The 16,338-nt window shown below is 33.4% G+C and overlaps 1 pseudogene; it reads right to left on the bottom strand.

Moving 5' to 3' along the window:
- Positions 1-14,883: 14,883 nt before the first annotated feature.
- LOC106328968 overlaps positions 14,884-16,338 on the bottom strand; it is an 8,159-nt pseudogene continuing 6,704 nt past the window's right edge.

Raw genomic sequence — 16,338 nt, 5'->3', positions numbered from 1 at the left:
TTACATTAATTATCATTCCATTTTCACTCAATTTAACAACTTCATTATCTATATTACCTTAACAATACATCACATCATTAATTATATTACCATAATAATGATAGTGAAGATTTGTATTTATTAGTTAATCAACATTAGATTTTATACCAATTATAAAAATCAAAATGTAAAATAACCGGGTTTTGCATATGGTTAAAAGTTCGGTTTAGTCTGCTTTATTAAAAAAAATTATCTTAGTTTTAAATGGTGAAAACTATCGTATCCAAACACATAATTCAAAGACATATAGTTTAGGTAAACAAAATAATAAGTTAAATCAAAATAATAAAAACATATTTCATTTATTATCAATTTATTTTTCACTTCATAAAACTATTTTAGTACATAAAAAAAACTCTTTCCATTTCACTTAATTTAGCCAAACACATAGAAACAATTTTTTTTTATTTGTTTACGGAATCATTTAGGCATGGACATTCGGCATCCTTTCGGATACGAGTTGTTTCTTTCGGGTATTAGTTTTTTTTTTGAAATAAGGCCCGTCTGGATATTATAAATTTATGTGTGGGTTTCGAGTTGGATCTACCCAGCTCTGGATCTGCTGTATAGGAACCTAAAAATATCTAAATAACCATGTATCTGAAATGGGTTCGAATATTTATACAAAAAATAACCATATTATATGTTTCGGTCCGGATCTTTTGAATACAATTAGTTACATCGCAACACTTCTAAAATATATAACATTAATCATGAATAATAAATATCAAAATATAAAAAAACGTAAAAACTAATAGCCATGCGGGTGCACAGACGAAGTTTTTGTACTGTACGATCCAAGAAAAAATAGAACAAATTTGTAGAAGCCAACAAGTAGAGAAATATAAAGAATACACACTAGTTGCAAGTATCGACAAAGAACCCATTGTACCTGCAACATTACCTATGAAAAGTCGAGAATACGAAATGGGAATCGAAAAGTAAAATCAAAATTCGGCTCCTTTAGATTGACTTAAATGGAAAACTAAGAAGATAGAAGAGATGTCACCACTTTAAATCGACGCCCCTCATCTCCATGAGAGAGGTCGAGGTAGATGAGAGTTAAAGTCCGAGAGAAGCAGAAACCCTAAGAAAGTTTGGGGATCAAAAACGCTTGAATCGTGAGTGAGTGAGAAGCTGGAAAAGAGGGTTTTTGGCAGTTGTGTTGATAAAATTAAAGTCAACACGGAAGCCTCTGGGTTAAGGAGTAAGTTTAACGTTTTGGTCGTTTTTGATTTTTTTTTTTTTTTTGTCGTTGGTTAATTATGCTATTACAAACTATGAGAAATGTTACAAGACGATTCTACAACTGGCAATTCTACCTACCTTATGAGGATTCACGCCTGACTGCATCATCCTGAGCCATCTTATGAGATCCATGTCTGACGGTACTCCTTACGCCATGCCGAAGATCTCCTGTATATTTTGGTCGTTTTTGATTTGTTCAACATTTTCAGTCAAGTAATGTTTATCACTAATGGGAGCGAGGCATCAAGTAAATCTAACATAATAAGTTGGTTCAGGTTCAAAGAAGAAAACAAGCGCTATTAGTACCAGTAAGATATGCGCTTTGAGGGGGATGAACCTTATGTACGCATATCATTTTTACATATTATTATTTATTTTTATTTATGTATTATATATAATTAAATTAGAGTAATCACATATATATAAATTAATATCTCTTATATATTTATAATAATGTTTTTGGTAAATAAATAAAAAAAATCATAATATTTATTTTATATAGTATTAAATTAAATTTTACTGAAACTGACATAGATATATAGTATATTTTAATATAAATATTTATTATTGAAACTTCTTATTCATATGATTTTAGGGAAATTGTCAAAAAATACCATTTACAAAGTACTACTTTTCATGTTTACACTAACCATTTTTACCCTCATCTTCAATGAAGCGTAAATGACATTTATAACCTTTTGATTAACTTTGACAAAAACCCTAAATCATGAAACATCAACTCTAAACCCTAAACCCCGAAACATCAACTCTGAACCCTAAACCCTAAACCTTCGAATCTAAACCCTAAAACATCAACTCTAAACTCTAAACGTAAACCCTAAACCCTAAATCTATGCTTAAAACATCAACTTTAAACCCTAAATCATCAACTCTAAACCCTAAACCATGAAAGATCAACTCTAAACCCTAAACCCCTAAACATCAACTCTAAACCCTAAACCCTAAATCTATGCTTAAAACATCAACTTTAAACCCTAAATCATCAACTCTAAACCCTAAACGTAAACCCTAAACCCTAAACCTTCGAATCTAAACCCTAAAACATCAACTCTAGGGTTTTAGGGTTTAGGGTTTAGGGTTTAGAGTTGAATGTTTAGTTAGGGTTTCGAGTTGATGTTTTAGGATTTAGGGTTAATTTTTTAGGGTTTAGGGTTTAGGGTTTAGAGTTGAATGTTTAGTTAGGGTTTCGAGTTGATGTTTTAGGATTTAGGGTTAATTTTTTAGGGTTTAGGGTTTAGAGTTTATTTTTTAGGATTTAGGGTTTAGTGTTGATTGTTTAGGGTTTAGTGTTGATGGTTTAGGGTTTAGAGTTTAAGTTTAGGGTTTAGGGTTTAGAGTTATGTTTTAGAGTTTAGAGTTGAAGGTTTAGGGTTTAGGGTCTAGAGTTGATGTTTCGGGGTTTAGGGTTTAGAGTTGATGTTTCAGGGTTTAGGGTTCGTATTTAAAAAAAAAATAGGGTTTAGGATTGATGGTTTAGGGTTTAGGGTTCGTATTTAAAAAAAAAGGGTTTAAGATCGATGGTTTAGAGTTTAGAGTTGATGTTTCAGGGTTTAGGGTTCGTAATTCAAAAAAAAATTGGGTTTAGGATTGATGATTTAGGGTTCGTATTTTAAAAAAAAGGTTTAAAATTGATGGTTTAGAGTTTATAGTTGAGTTTTAGGATTTAGGGTTTGAATTTAGAAATAGTATAATTAAAAAAAAATTAAAAAATTAAAAAAATTATTTTTTTAGATTTTTATTTATTTAAATATTTATTTATTATATATATAAAGAACAAGTGCATAAGAGTCTTTTGTTATTCGATGAAGAAAGTATTTTTGAAAATATCTCTTTAATGGTGGTAAAAATGAAAAGTGGTACCATGAAAGTGGTAAACATGTAATTTTTCCATGATTTTATTAACATTTGTATATTTTCTGCAACAAAAAAAAAAAAACAAAAACCATTAATCCCAAAACTTTCAATATAAGAATTTTTCAATTAAATTTTCAAAATTAAAATATTTAGATTTCAATAATTTTTAAATGTCAATTTGAAATTAACATATCTATTAAATTAGATTTCATATTCATACGATTTTGTGATCATTTGTATTTTGTTTGAACAAAAAATAAGTTAAAACATTGATTATAAAATTTTCAATGTGGAACTTTTAACATTTTAGTAATTTATAGTAGTTTAAAAAAATTCAAAATATAAAAAGAAAAAAAAATATTTTTCTATTTTATGTTTAATGTGATTGTTTATTTTTTAATAATATAAATTTGAATAAAAAGGAGGATACAAAATATAACAAATCTCTATTATTCATAATCATTAATTGTCATATATATGTTAACCATATTAGGTCATTCCGTACTTTTATTTAAGTAAAGAATGAAAAATATTCTTTTGTACACTATTAATCAATTTGAGAGTTAGTTGCATAAAAAATATAATATATATTTTATGGACAACTTTATTTTTCTAAGAAATCTAAGAATCATCCTATTGTGATGACATTGAAAAAAAATGGATTTGGTTGACCATATCTTCTCAATTAACATATAAAAGATTTGGTTGACACAAAATTTCCTAAGTATAATATATATTTTTCGGCGTACTAATAGTTGACTAACGATAAGACTCAAAAGGTATGGTCAACGAAATTGTATGATTAAAATGGCTTGTCAATAAAAGTTGAGTGTTTTTTTTTTTACGGAAATGTTGATGCTTTATTTCAACGAATTTTGAAAGTTGATGATTTAAATGACATTTTTCCTTAAAAGAATTTATGTGATTTGCTTGTTTGATTAGTAAAATGTATATTTTTCCTTTTGGTTTATCAACTTTTCAATCTTCACGTTCTTTATATATTATTTTTTGGATGTTTGGATTTCACCACTGATTTCAATAGATGGGTTTAAGTACTACAATACAAAATATATAAATTAATACTCGATAAATTAATAAACACGATGAATTAATAAAAAAAAAATAGTCTCTAGTTGGACCGGTTCAAAATATGACACAAATCGAAAAAATAATAAAATAATATTTTCTTAGAAAATTCTATATAAATATATGGTCCCATTAAATTCATAAATTAATGGTTTTTATATAGAGGGAGTTTATATAAGTACAAACAAAAATCGTATTGTTTATTTTGTTTTAACAATAAAATTCATCTCTATCTTTAACACTTTAATTTATTTTTGATAACATTTAGTAAAATTATACCTGTAATAGACTAACATCATTTAAATTTTATGAAACATATTTCATATACACCAAATAATAAATAAAATAATAGAAGAGTCAATTTCCTAAAATTCAATTAATGTATGGTAAATTGCCAAAAAATACCACATTCATAGTACCACTTTTCATGTTTACACTAACCACTTTTACCCTCATTTTTAATGAAAGGTAAAAGAAATTTATAGCCCTATGGTTAACTAATCTAGATTGAGGGTTTAAAGTTGAGGGGTGGGTAAGATTTTTGGAATGTGAAATTTAGGATTCTAATAAATATATAAATAAATACTTAAGAATGTAAAAAAAGTTAAAAGGTTTAGAGTTGAGAGGTAGGTAAGGTTTTTGGTATGTGAAATTTAGGATTCTAATAAATATATAAATAAATACTTAAGAATGTAAAAAAAGTTAAAAGGTTTAGAGTTGAGAGGTAGGTAAGGTTTTTGGTATGTGAAATTTAGGATTCTAATAAATATATAAATAAATACTTAAAAATGTAAAAAAAGTTAAAAAATAGTTTCAAAAAAAAAAATTTGATTTTTAAATATAAATTTTGGAAAATAAAAATTCGAAAAAACAAATTCAAATTTTTTTTTATAAAAAGTTAGAATCTGAAAAAGTATAATTTGAAAACATAAAAAACAATTATTTTTCGTTATTTTTTATTTTTAGTTTTTTTTTTTAATTTTTAAATTTTTATTTATTTAAATAATTTTTTATTATATAAAAAGAAAACAAGTGTATAAGAGTCTTTTGCCACTTAATGAAGAAAGTGTTTTTGAAAATGTCTCTTTAGTGGTGGTAAACATGAATAATAATAGTACCAAAAAAAGTGGTAAACATGAAAATTTCCCGTAATGTATATACCGTAAAATCTAAAAAGAAAATTTTTGTAAATTAATAACTCTATAAATTAATAAAATATCTTACTCCCAACATTATTACTTTATAGAATTTTTACTGTATGTTATTTTTGTCGATTATTTTATTTTATAGATCAGTTTTATTCTATGAAAAAGAAGTCGCAAATTCATATATTTTTATTAAGTTTAAGGAGTTGGTGAAAACTAGATTTCAATCAAAATTTAAAACTATTTATAGGAGGAATGGTGTAAATATATTGCTTTATTGACTTATCTCTCAATTTATGGGATATCGTATTTCACAACCACACCACACACGTCTGAGCACAATGGTATAGCAGAACATCGGCATCGAAACATTAATGTTGAAACTGGCTTAGCCTTACTGACGCATGCCTCAATACAAAAGTTCTACTAGACATATGCTCTTGTCATGGTGATGTATTTGATTAACCGTATGCCAACTTAAATTTTATCTCTTAAATCGCCTTATGAATGTGTTTTTGGAAACACTCCAAATTACTAATCTTATGTTTCTTATGTTTTCATTGGCTTCAACCTCATGCATCAAATAAACTAGATTCACGATCTTCTCTATCTGTTTTCCTAGGTTAATCTACAACACAAATTGCTTATCTTTGTTTTGATCGTACAACTGACCATATTTATGCATCGCGACATGTTAGTTTTCATGAACTTGTGTTTCTTTTTTCTTTGCCTAATGAAGTAATCTCTTCTCTACTGTCTAATGAAATTGTTATAGAAACATCACATGTCCAAACGTTGCAGGCCTCTGTTATCCCAATAGCTTCTACACATGCTGCTCTGACTATGATCACACCACCATCACCAATGTCCGCTTCTTCCCCGACGAATCCTATCACTATGGTTTCTCCTTCATCTTCACAACATGGCGTACCAGGAAATACAATAATGTTTGCGACAGAGAACACAATCAACCTGCCCCAATCCGATTCAAACAGAACATGTTCATGCTGCATCAGCTCCAACAAGACATCACTACGATCACGAAAGCCAGTCCAAAAGATGAATCTTCGAGCCACAGTGAAGAAAATAACAGAGAAAATATCAACAACAGTTGTTCAAGCTCTAAAAGATCCAAAGTGGTGTCATGTAATGTATGAAGAAGTTGATGCTTATATCAAAAAATCCATACTTAGGACATTGTCACTCCAAACTAACACATCATTCTGTTCGGTTGTAACTGGATATTTATGATAAAAAAAAAAAAGCAATGTTAATGGCTTTGTTGACAGGTTCAAGGTGTGTCGCGTCGCCAAAGGATTCAATCAACGACTTGGTCTCGGCTATCATAAAACATTTAGTCCAGTAGTAAAACCAATAACAATCTGACTGGTACTCAGTGTCTCAATTTCCAAGAGTTGGCTGATAAGACAATTTGATGTCAATCATGCGGTTCTTTAAGTCCAATTGGACGATGAATTTTATATTATGCAACCTTCGGGAGTCATAGATCAAGATAACCCAAAAAGAGTTTGCAAAATTTTCAAAGCTGTTTATGGTTTGAAACAAGCTCCCCGGACATGGTATAATGAAGTGTGCACATTCCTACTACAATCTGGTTTTAGGAACTCACTTGCTAATTTAAGTCTATTTGCGTTACAATCACAATGGATTCCTCATCTACATGCTATTCTATGTTAACAATATCATCCTCACTGGCAGCAACAATATTCATCTCCAGAAGTTCATCACATCGCTTTCGACCAAATTATCTCTAACAGACTTAGGCAATCTTTCTTACTTCCTAGGTATGTAAGCTCACTACAATGCACATGGTTTATTACTAACTAAAAATTGTTACATTTCAGACTTACTCATCACAAATATGGCAGGAGCTAAACCTGTAGCTACACCAATGTGTCCTCACACACATTTTACACTTCACAGTGGCAAATCAGTGAAGGATACAAACCAATACCGTTCTGCTGTTGGAAGTATACAATATTTATCCCTCATAAGGCCATATATATCCTTTCCTATCAACCGACTATCTCAATACATGCATCGATCCACCATCGAGCATTGCATGCTGTTAAAAGACTCCTATGCTACCTATCCAAGACGCAGAACCATGGCATATACTTCAGCACCACTAACACTCCCTCACTCCATACTTACGTAGATGCCGATTGGGCAGGTAACAGCGCAGACTACACATCAACAAGAGCTTATATAGTATACTTTGAGTGCCATCTGATTGCTTGATCTTCAAAGAAACAAGCAAGAGTTGATCGTTCCTCTACAGAAGCTGAATACATATTAATTGCCTCAACCACAACAAAAATATGTTGGATCAACTCTCTTATATCTGAGCTTGAAATCAAATCAACAGGAACACCAACCATATACTATGGCAATATTGGAGCCACCTACCTTGTTGCTGACTCAGTATTTCATTTTAGGATGAAGAATAACATTCTTGATTATCATTTTGTTCGTCATCAGGTTCAACAAGGTAATGTACGGTTCTCACATGTCGCCTCTCAAGATCAGCTGCCTGGTGCGTTTACGAAACTTATGCAATGATCACGTTTTCAGACATTATTGATGTATAAGATATATAACCCTCATATTCTCATATCATTGTGATTGCTATAATCAAGTGTCTCAATTCCTCTAATCAAGTCTCGTACATATTATTTCCATCTTTGTTTCTACCATCTCTATAGATATAGACAATTGGTCTTGTGAATAAAGCATCTTCCATATCCAATATACAAAAGCTTATAATAAATTTAACAAACGATACTGAGTCTCTTAACAATACTAATACTTAAAACATAGTATTGGCAGCTCAACTTAAAATATTATTATAGCTTTCAGCATATTTGATTTCCAGTCATGTTTGTCTAGATGTTCATTGATATACTCAAATTAACCTTCAATCTACTCTCTAAAATAAAAGCTTCAATGTAGTACCTGAGGATCGAATCACAGAAACACTATCTTTCACACAATAGACTTGAGTTTCAGATCAAGCTAGGCAAACAATATAATAATAGTAAACAAAGCAATAAATAGATAGAACGGTTTGTAAGATATTAGAAAGAAATGCTAGATTTAGAGATTTATCAATCAAGAGATTCAAAACTATAATCAAGGATGCTAAGGGTCTTATGGGTTCAATTCTAAAACTTGAATTCAATTGTAAGATATCCAGCTCCTGCTGTGAGTCTACATCTTTAAATCTGTATTCATACTCTCGAATGTAAATACGTAACAAAGTGTCGATCAGTACACTTATGGAGTGTCGATCAGTACACTTATGGAGTGTCGATCGATATCTCTTTTAAACAAGCGTTAACGCTCAGATAGATATTGTTCAACTAAATTCCTAGACCAACTCTCTATTGCACCTAGGTATTAATCCATCAGAGTTTGGTTCTGTTAATTGATTGCACTCTCATCCTTCTTGTCCTATGATTCTATGTTCAAATAATCAGTTACACTCTCATCTTATTCCAACTATTCTAGATCCTAGTATTACAAGCCACCCTGGTGTAGAATTCTATGAACAACCCTAGCAATCCTAATAGAATAGCAGTTTGACATTAAGCTCATGAAATCCCTAAATCTAACAAGAGAATTACTCAGAAATGAATGCAATAACACAAATCATAGTCTGAATAGAAATCATATAATAAACTCAATAATAAAACCAAATGAGTTCCAATCAATCTCTGACGGAGAATTGATCTTCTCTCCAACCCTATAACTCATAATAAAAGAAAGTGTATTCGTCAACAATGACTTAGAAAACAATAAAAATAGTTATTAAGTAGTCCATGGGAATTTTTGTAATTTGTGGTGACTTCTAGGCCCACGTCGGTCATGAAATAGACTCGGCCCCTCTTTTTGCATCAGTGTCTTTCGACACCAAGGTATTGATGTCGATCGACACTCCTTCGTATCTTCGACAGCTCACTCTCGTGAATCAGACAGACCACTCTTCAGTAAAACGAGCATAACGTTAGATCTAACCGTCAAATGGACTTCAAACCAGTGGCACTGGAATGCTAACTCAAGGCTCTATCTTGTGTCAAAAGATGCGCCCAATTTTACGAAGGCTTCCATCCATAACTAAACTTCTCAATGCTCCTGGACCTGAAAATACTCTAAAAAAAACTCCAAACACATATAAAAGACTCAATAAATGACTTATACCATGGCCTAAATGTGGTAAAATCCTTGGTATATCAACTCCCCCGGACTTATCCTTTTGTTTGTCCTCAAGCAAAACACAGAAAAAACAGCAGGGACTCAGACAAATTTTTAAACTTCTTCACCTCTATAATGTTATAAGTGGTAGTGAATCAATGCCAACCTCAAAAGTGTTTCAATGTATTACTCTCTAGCTTAGAAACCATACCATACATCACACAACTCCACTAATAGCGCCTGACGTACCCCTCTACTGACCTCATTTCTGCAGTATATGTGTAGGCTAAATCTTTGGAGTATCGATCAAAGGACACATGGACTCTTGCTCAAAAAAGTATCTGAACACACAAGCAGTCTTCCAAGACCCCTTTACTCTATCTTTCTCTCTTCTCTGAATCTTTTTTATCTTAATCAAATGGACAGTGATGCTGCTACAGTCCATCTTATTCATCTTATTTTTTGATTTTCTTGGAGTTTTTATTTATTTTTGACAGAGTGTAGGCGAATAGTAGGGTCATTAGTAATGTACATATCCCTCGCTTCCAACGATGTGTAATCATTCCTTTGAATTAGAATAGTGGGGTTTTAGGAAATTTTTCTACCCCTCTGCATCTCTGGAAATCATCTCAATCTTTTCTTTTCTAGATGCCAAAGAGAGGGGAGAGTGGAACCAGAAATACACAGACTTTTATCTTCAAAACTTGTAGAGGAATCTGATCCACTGTATATCAAACCCCAAATTAAGCAAGTTAAGTTGATTAAAGTTGGAAGTCAGCTTTGGTTTCGCCAGACGTTCTCAGCAGATATGGATGTTAGTGGCAGATGATCTACTGTGGTGTCTCCATCTAGTACACCCTGCAGTCAGAAAATCTAAAATGGTACTAGAGAGTGGTTAGATAATAAGTAAAAATTGAAAAAGTTCATAATTCCCTTCTTGACTCAATAAAACTCAATAAAAACACATAAAAATAAAACTCAAAATAAAACACAATATCAGTAATACGTCCCAAAGGCTTTAACAACACTGTCTCCAGTGTTATACAGTCCGAGATTGGTGAATAAAATAAATCATAAGGAAAAATTTAACAAGGAAAATCGAGTTGTACATGTCGTCTGATGATGAGCATCGATCAACATTGATCATGTATCCTTAATACTCGGGTAAAGTGGTGTCGATTGATACTGATCAGGTTTCGGTCGATCGATACTGGTATATCAACTCTTTTGATGAACAGTGTATTTGATATAGTGACGTTCGACACTGCTACAGTTCATCAATTTTTTTCCTGAAATAAATAAACACGAAAATCAGTATAAAATAAAAATTAGATAAAATTAAAATCACCTAACAATGGGTTTCGTCCCACTCAGCGCTTATTTCAGTCATTAGCTTGACTTATAGATATCAGATGTGTTGTAGATGAGAACGAGAACTTGCTCCAAAAGAAGTCTCAATATCTACTTTTTAAAGGTTCATCACACTGCTTGTGAAAGCCTTCATAGACTCTTCTCCTTTGTCTATCATCTCAGCAATAAAGAGTACTTGATTCTTTTAAAATGGATGTGAGAAATATCTGTTTTGCACTCTATATTTCCTGACACCATCTGAGAAGTGTGGAATCAATGACAACTAAGGACTGCCTTTGGTCCTTTTTCTTTTCTTCCAATTCTTCATCTTCTTTCTCTAGTCTTGTCTGATCTTGCGGTGGTGCTTCCATCAAAAAGATTTCGACACACTACAACCTCTTTCTACTCTGATATGCGATGGGTGTTGATCGACAGAGAGATGGTATCGTTTGACACTGCTACCGATGGACATCGGTCAACATCACTTATATATTTCAATCCTTTCTGAGAAGATATTGCGTACATAGGATCATCAAATACCCCAATTTAGGGACCTGAATGCACACTTCTATCGGGTGGAATAGGCAATTCAACCTTAGAAACAGAGTTGGAAACCACAATCTTCACATGATCATGGATCCTCTTCAATCCTTTGTGGAAACCATCAGCCTCCTCTGTGCAAATAAATTGTTGCAGTTTTTTTGAGACGGCAAGGTGTGAGACCTCGGACTTGTGCATTCTCTCCTCAGATGGTTCAAGCTCAAACATACAACATGGTAGTTCTTCCAACCGTGGAGTGCGATCGATATCATCAGGTGGGTATCCAAATATTTTCTCCTAGTGTGTCGATCGTCATCAAGCTTCGGCTCTGAGTCTGCAATGTCGTGAGGACAACTCGATCTCTCATAGATTTCAACAGGTGTCAATCGACAACATGAGTCTGTGGCGATAAATGTTGAGGTCGGGTCAACAATATCAGCTTCGTCTGCTCAGCTCAGCTCTCCATATTCATGCCATCCATCATCATCTACCATATATCTCAGCATAGATTCAATCTCAATCTCTAGAGTCGCAGCAGCTTCATAGAGAAAGTTGTTGAGGAAGGCGTTCGCACCTACTTTGATTTCACGTTTATGTGAAATATATATACGAATTATTTCTTGGTTATAACTTGAACCCCCCCCCCCCTTTTTCTGAAGTGATTCCAGATATGGAGAGATCCTTATGGCAACTTCTTAAACCAACATGCTGCTTCTCCAACAAGAGAGTAAGGGAATAGTTTGCAGAAGTAGTAGTCTTCAGAGACTCTATTGAACTTAATGGTCGATGCTAGATATTCACATGATTGGAGATGGTCAATGGGATCTTCATGAAGACCACGAGTGTAGAACGATGAATCACATACGTGTTAGCATATAGTAGAACGATGTAGAACAATGGGACCTTCAGGACTGTTGTAGTCTCTAAGTGCCCTCTGTCGTTAAACCCCAACATTCACAACTACAACAGTAGCTTCAGGGATTGCAGCCTCATGCGCATCTATCAATTGGCCATATTTGTTTTGTGCACGACCTTCTTTGTCTCGTAAGACCCCATTCTTATCAGCCTCAAGTATGAGCACTTCGACTTTCGCTGTTTTTCCATGAGCGGTGTCGATCGATATTGGATAAGCATGCTTAAAACTTGGTTTTCTGCGGTGTCGATCGCTGCTTGGAGGATGTTGATCGACACTAACCTCATAGACTTATGGATCACATGTAAATCAGCAGGCTCCTGCTTTAAAAGATCCAATAGGCCTATTTTCATTGTTGTATCTGGTACTAAGATGTATGTACGTGAAAATCAAAAGAAAAATAAAATAAAATCAGTTAAAATATAAATAAAAACTCTAGAAGAAATCCTACACCTAGTCTAATGGTGATTAGAGTCCACGGAAACGGCGCCAAATTTGATATGTTCAAATTAACCTTCAAGCTACTCTCTCAAATAAGAGGTTCGATGTAGTGCTTGAGGATCGAATCAACGGAGACTCTATCTTTCACACAGTAGACTTGATTTGCAGATCAAGCTAGGCAAACAATATAATAATAGTAAGAAAAGCAATAAATAGATAGAACCGTTTGTAAGATATTAGAAATAAACGCTAGATCTAGAAATTTATCAATAAAGAGATTCAAAACTATAATCAAGGATGCTAAGGGTTTTATGGGTTAAATTTTGGAACTCGAATTCAATTGTAAGATATTCAGCTCTCGTTGTGAGCCTACATGCTTAAATCTGTAGTTATACTCTCGCATGTAAATACGGAACAAAGTGTCGATCTGTACACTTATGGAGTGTCGATCGATACCTCTTTAAACAAGCATTAATGCTCAGATCGATATTGTTCAACTAAATTCCTAGACCAACTCTAATCCATCAGATTTCAGTTCCTTTAATTGATTACACTCTCATGCTTCTCAATTGTCCTATGATTCTAGGTTCAAATAATCAGCTACACTCTCATGCAATTCCAACAAGTCTAGATCCTAGTATTACAAGCCGCCATGGTGTAGGATTCATGAAAAACCCTAGCAATCCTAATAGATTATCAGTTTGACATTAAGCTAATGAAATTCCTAAATCTAACAAGAGAATAACATAAATGCAATAACACAAATCATAGTCTGAATAGATATCATATAATAAACTCAACGATAAAACCAAAAGAATTTGAATCAGTCTATGAAGGAGAACTGATCTTCTCTCCAACCCTAAAATTCATAATAAAATAAAGCATATAGCCCTCAACAATGGCTTAGAAAACTATAAAAACTAGGTATCAAGTCGTCCATGGGAAATTTTGTAATTTGTAGTGACTTATGGGCCCATGTCGGTAAGGAAATAGACTTGGTCCGTCTTCTTGCATCAGAGTCATTTGACACCAAGGTATTAGTGTCGATCGACACTCCTTCATATCTTCGGCAGCTACCTCTCGCGAGACAGAAAGACCACTCTTCTGTAAAATTAACATAACTTTAGATCTAACTGTCAGATGGACCTCAAACCAGTGGCACTGGAAAGCTAACTCAATAATTTATCTTGTGTCATTCTCACCGTGGAAAGGCTTCCATCCACAGCTAAACTTCTGAGCGTCTGTGCAGTTATGCACCTCAAATAGCTTCAGAATCTCTAAAGTTTTCCAAAACGCTCATGGACCTGAAATACTCTTAAAAAGACTCCAAACACATATAATAGACTCAATAAAGACTTATGGGCCGTTAACTCGATAGAGAGAAGCTGAAGGCCGTGTGCTTCGAATCGGACTCGTCACAACTGATCAAAGTCGTTAACTCGGGGAACTGCGTACCGGAGCTCTATGGAGTAGTTGCAGACATCTTATCTTTTGCTTCTATTTTCGAGTTTATTTCTTTCGTCTGGATCTCTCTCGAGAAATGGCCAGGCTGATATGTTGGGAAAGTAAGCTTTGATTGCTGTTGAAACAATTGTGGTTGATGGAGCAATTATAGCTCCCAACTAACAGCTTTTATGATCAATGAAATATGTGTTAAAAAAGAAAAAAAAAACTCAATAAAGACTTGTTCCATAGCTTAAATGTGGTAAAATTGATGGTATTTCATTCATTTTTTTGAAAGATACTATATTTTTAAAGATAACCTATAGAGAAATATATGCGGATAAAATTCAAATATATTCAAAAATTTAGATGATTTACCAACCGTTCCTTCTCATTTTTAATTTTTATTATGAATTGTACTAATTAAGAAAAAAAAAAAGCTAACATTTCTTTTGATAGAACATTTATCTGTTAAATTCTATAGTCTTCCCCAATTCAACTTCGACTGATAACTTCTTCCGTTTTTCGAAAAGCGCCCGGCCAGTGTAAAAAGCTTACAATGTGTGATAAGAGAGGTAAACAACAGTGAGAACTGAGAACTTGATTACACATTTATTACAGTGTCACAGTCCGTCGACTATTATTTAAACATTAGTCTTGTTAATTTTATTTTGAACATTTATGCAAGAAACAAACTACAGCTCCATCATATCCAAGCAGGATTATTAAGAGCAGTGACAACTGCCTTGATCTGCAAGTAGTTGTTGAGACTGTAAATAAATACCTTTCTCTCTACTATTACCGCTCATCTTGTAACCAACAAAGGGAATGGCTGCGTCAAAGACGTCGAAACAGTTAACCCAAACGGTGCCAGCTTTCAAAGCCCTCGAGACCCTATTTGCTGTGTCCAGACTCTTTGTGAATACCCCTGCGGCTAGCCCGTACCTCGTCTCGTTAGCCCTCCTAATCACCTCATCCACATCCCTGAATCCAACACCAACAAACCCCCCATTTAGTAACCGGTGTTGAACCAAATCTACTATGTTGTTGGTGTCAGCTCTACGTACCTGAACTTCAAGATTGATTGGACTGGACCGAAATCTCATCTTGAGCGATAAGCATATCGTCCTGTTTTTGATATCACCGGTTAATAACATAGTGACTTGGAATGAAACAACATTGAAAAGCTTCTTTTTTTTTTCGGTTACCTTAACGTTATAAAAGACTGTAGGTTGGATGAAGTAACCTTTGTTCCCAATCTGATGACCACCACATTCAAGAGTAGCATTGCTTTCAACACCTGACCTTATGTTCCTCATCACTTTCTCGAATTGCTTCGAATCAATCTACACAAAACCAATCAACAAAAAAAGACAAAAAAAAAAAACAAAAAAAAGATATGTTATAAACCAAATGATAATCGACCATGGACCAGCCCGTACTGCAGGCCCAATCCGGGACATGATAAAGATAACCATAGACTATGTGTTTATCTAGTATATATTCCATGTATATCTGTAACATAGTGTTTATCCTTATCCTTATCTTGTTAGGATAAACATGACCTTATGACGGTCTAATACCTTGTATATATATAGACCTTTTGGTCGACAGTAATGATAACAGAAGTATTTCCCCAACACTTCATTTACAACACGTTATCAGCACGACGTTGCTCTCATAAACCCTAACCCTAAAAACCAGAAATAAATCCGAGCAGTAAAAACCCTAATTCCCGACAAACTTCAAACAGCTCTATCCCTCAACTCCGGTGGATCCAGACGACGAGCCAAATACCAAATTAAAGCTCTTGACGAGACGAAGCCAACGCCGTTAACCCCGCATCAATCGGAGTTTGGACGCGCTCCCACGCTCAGCTACAATACAGGCGGAAAATTTGTTCCAGAAACCAAAATCTCTCTCAACCATATACAAGTCTCCTATTCTAACAAGCAGCAACAAAAACAATAATTCCGAGCAATCCATCAGCTAACCAGGAAGATCTCTAACTGATAGACCGATCAACCCATCAAAAGTTTTCAG

This window comes from Brassica oleracea, chromosome C3 (assembly GCF_000695525.1).
Source record: "Brassica oleracea var. oleracea cultivar TO1000 chromosome C3, BOL, whole genome shotgun sequence".
Taxonomy (NCBI): domain Eukaryota; kingdom Viridiplantae; phylum Streptophyta; class Magnoliopsida; order Brassicales; family Brassicaceae; genus Brassica; species Brassica oleracea.
Note: the sequence above shows the minus strand (reverse complement) of the source record. Positions and strands in the feature narration are given on the sequence as shown.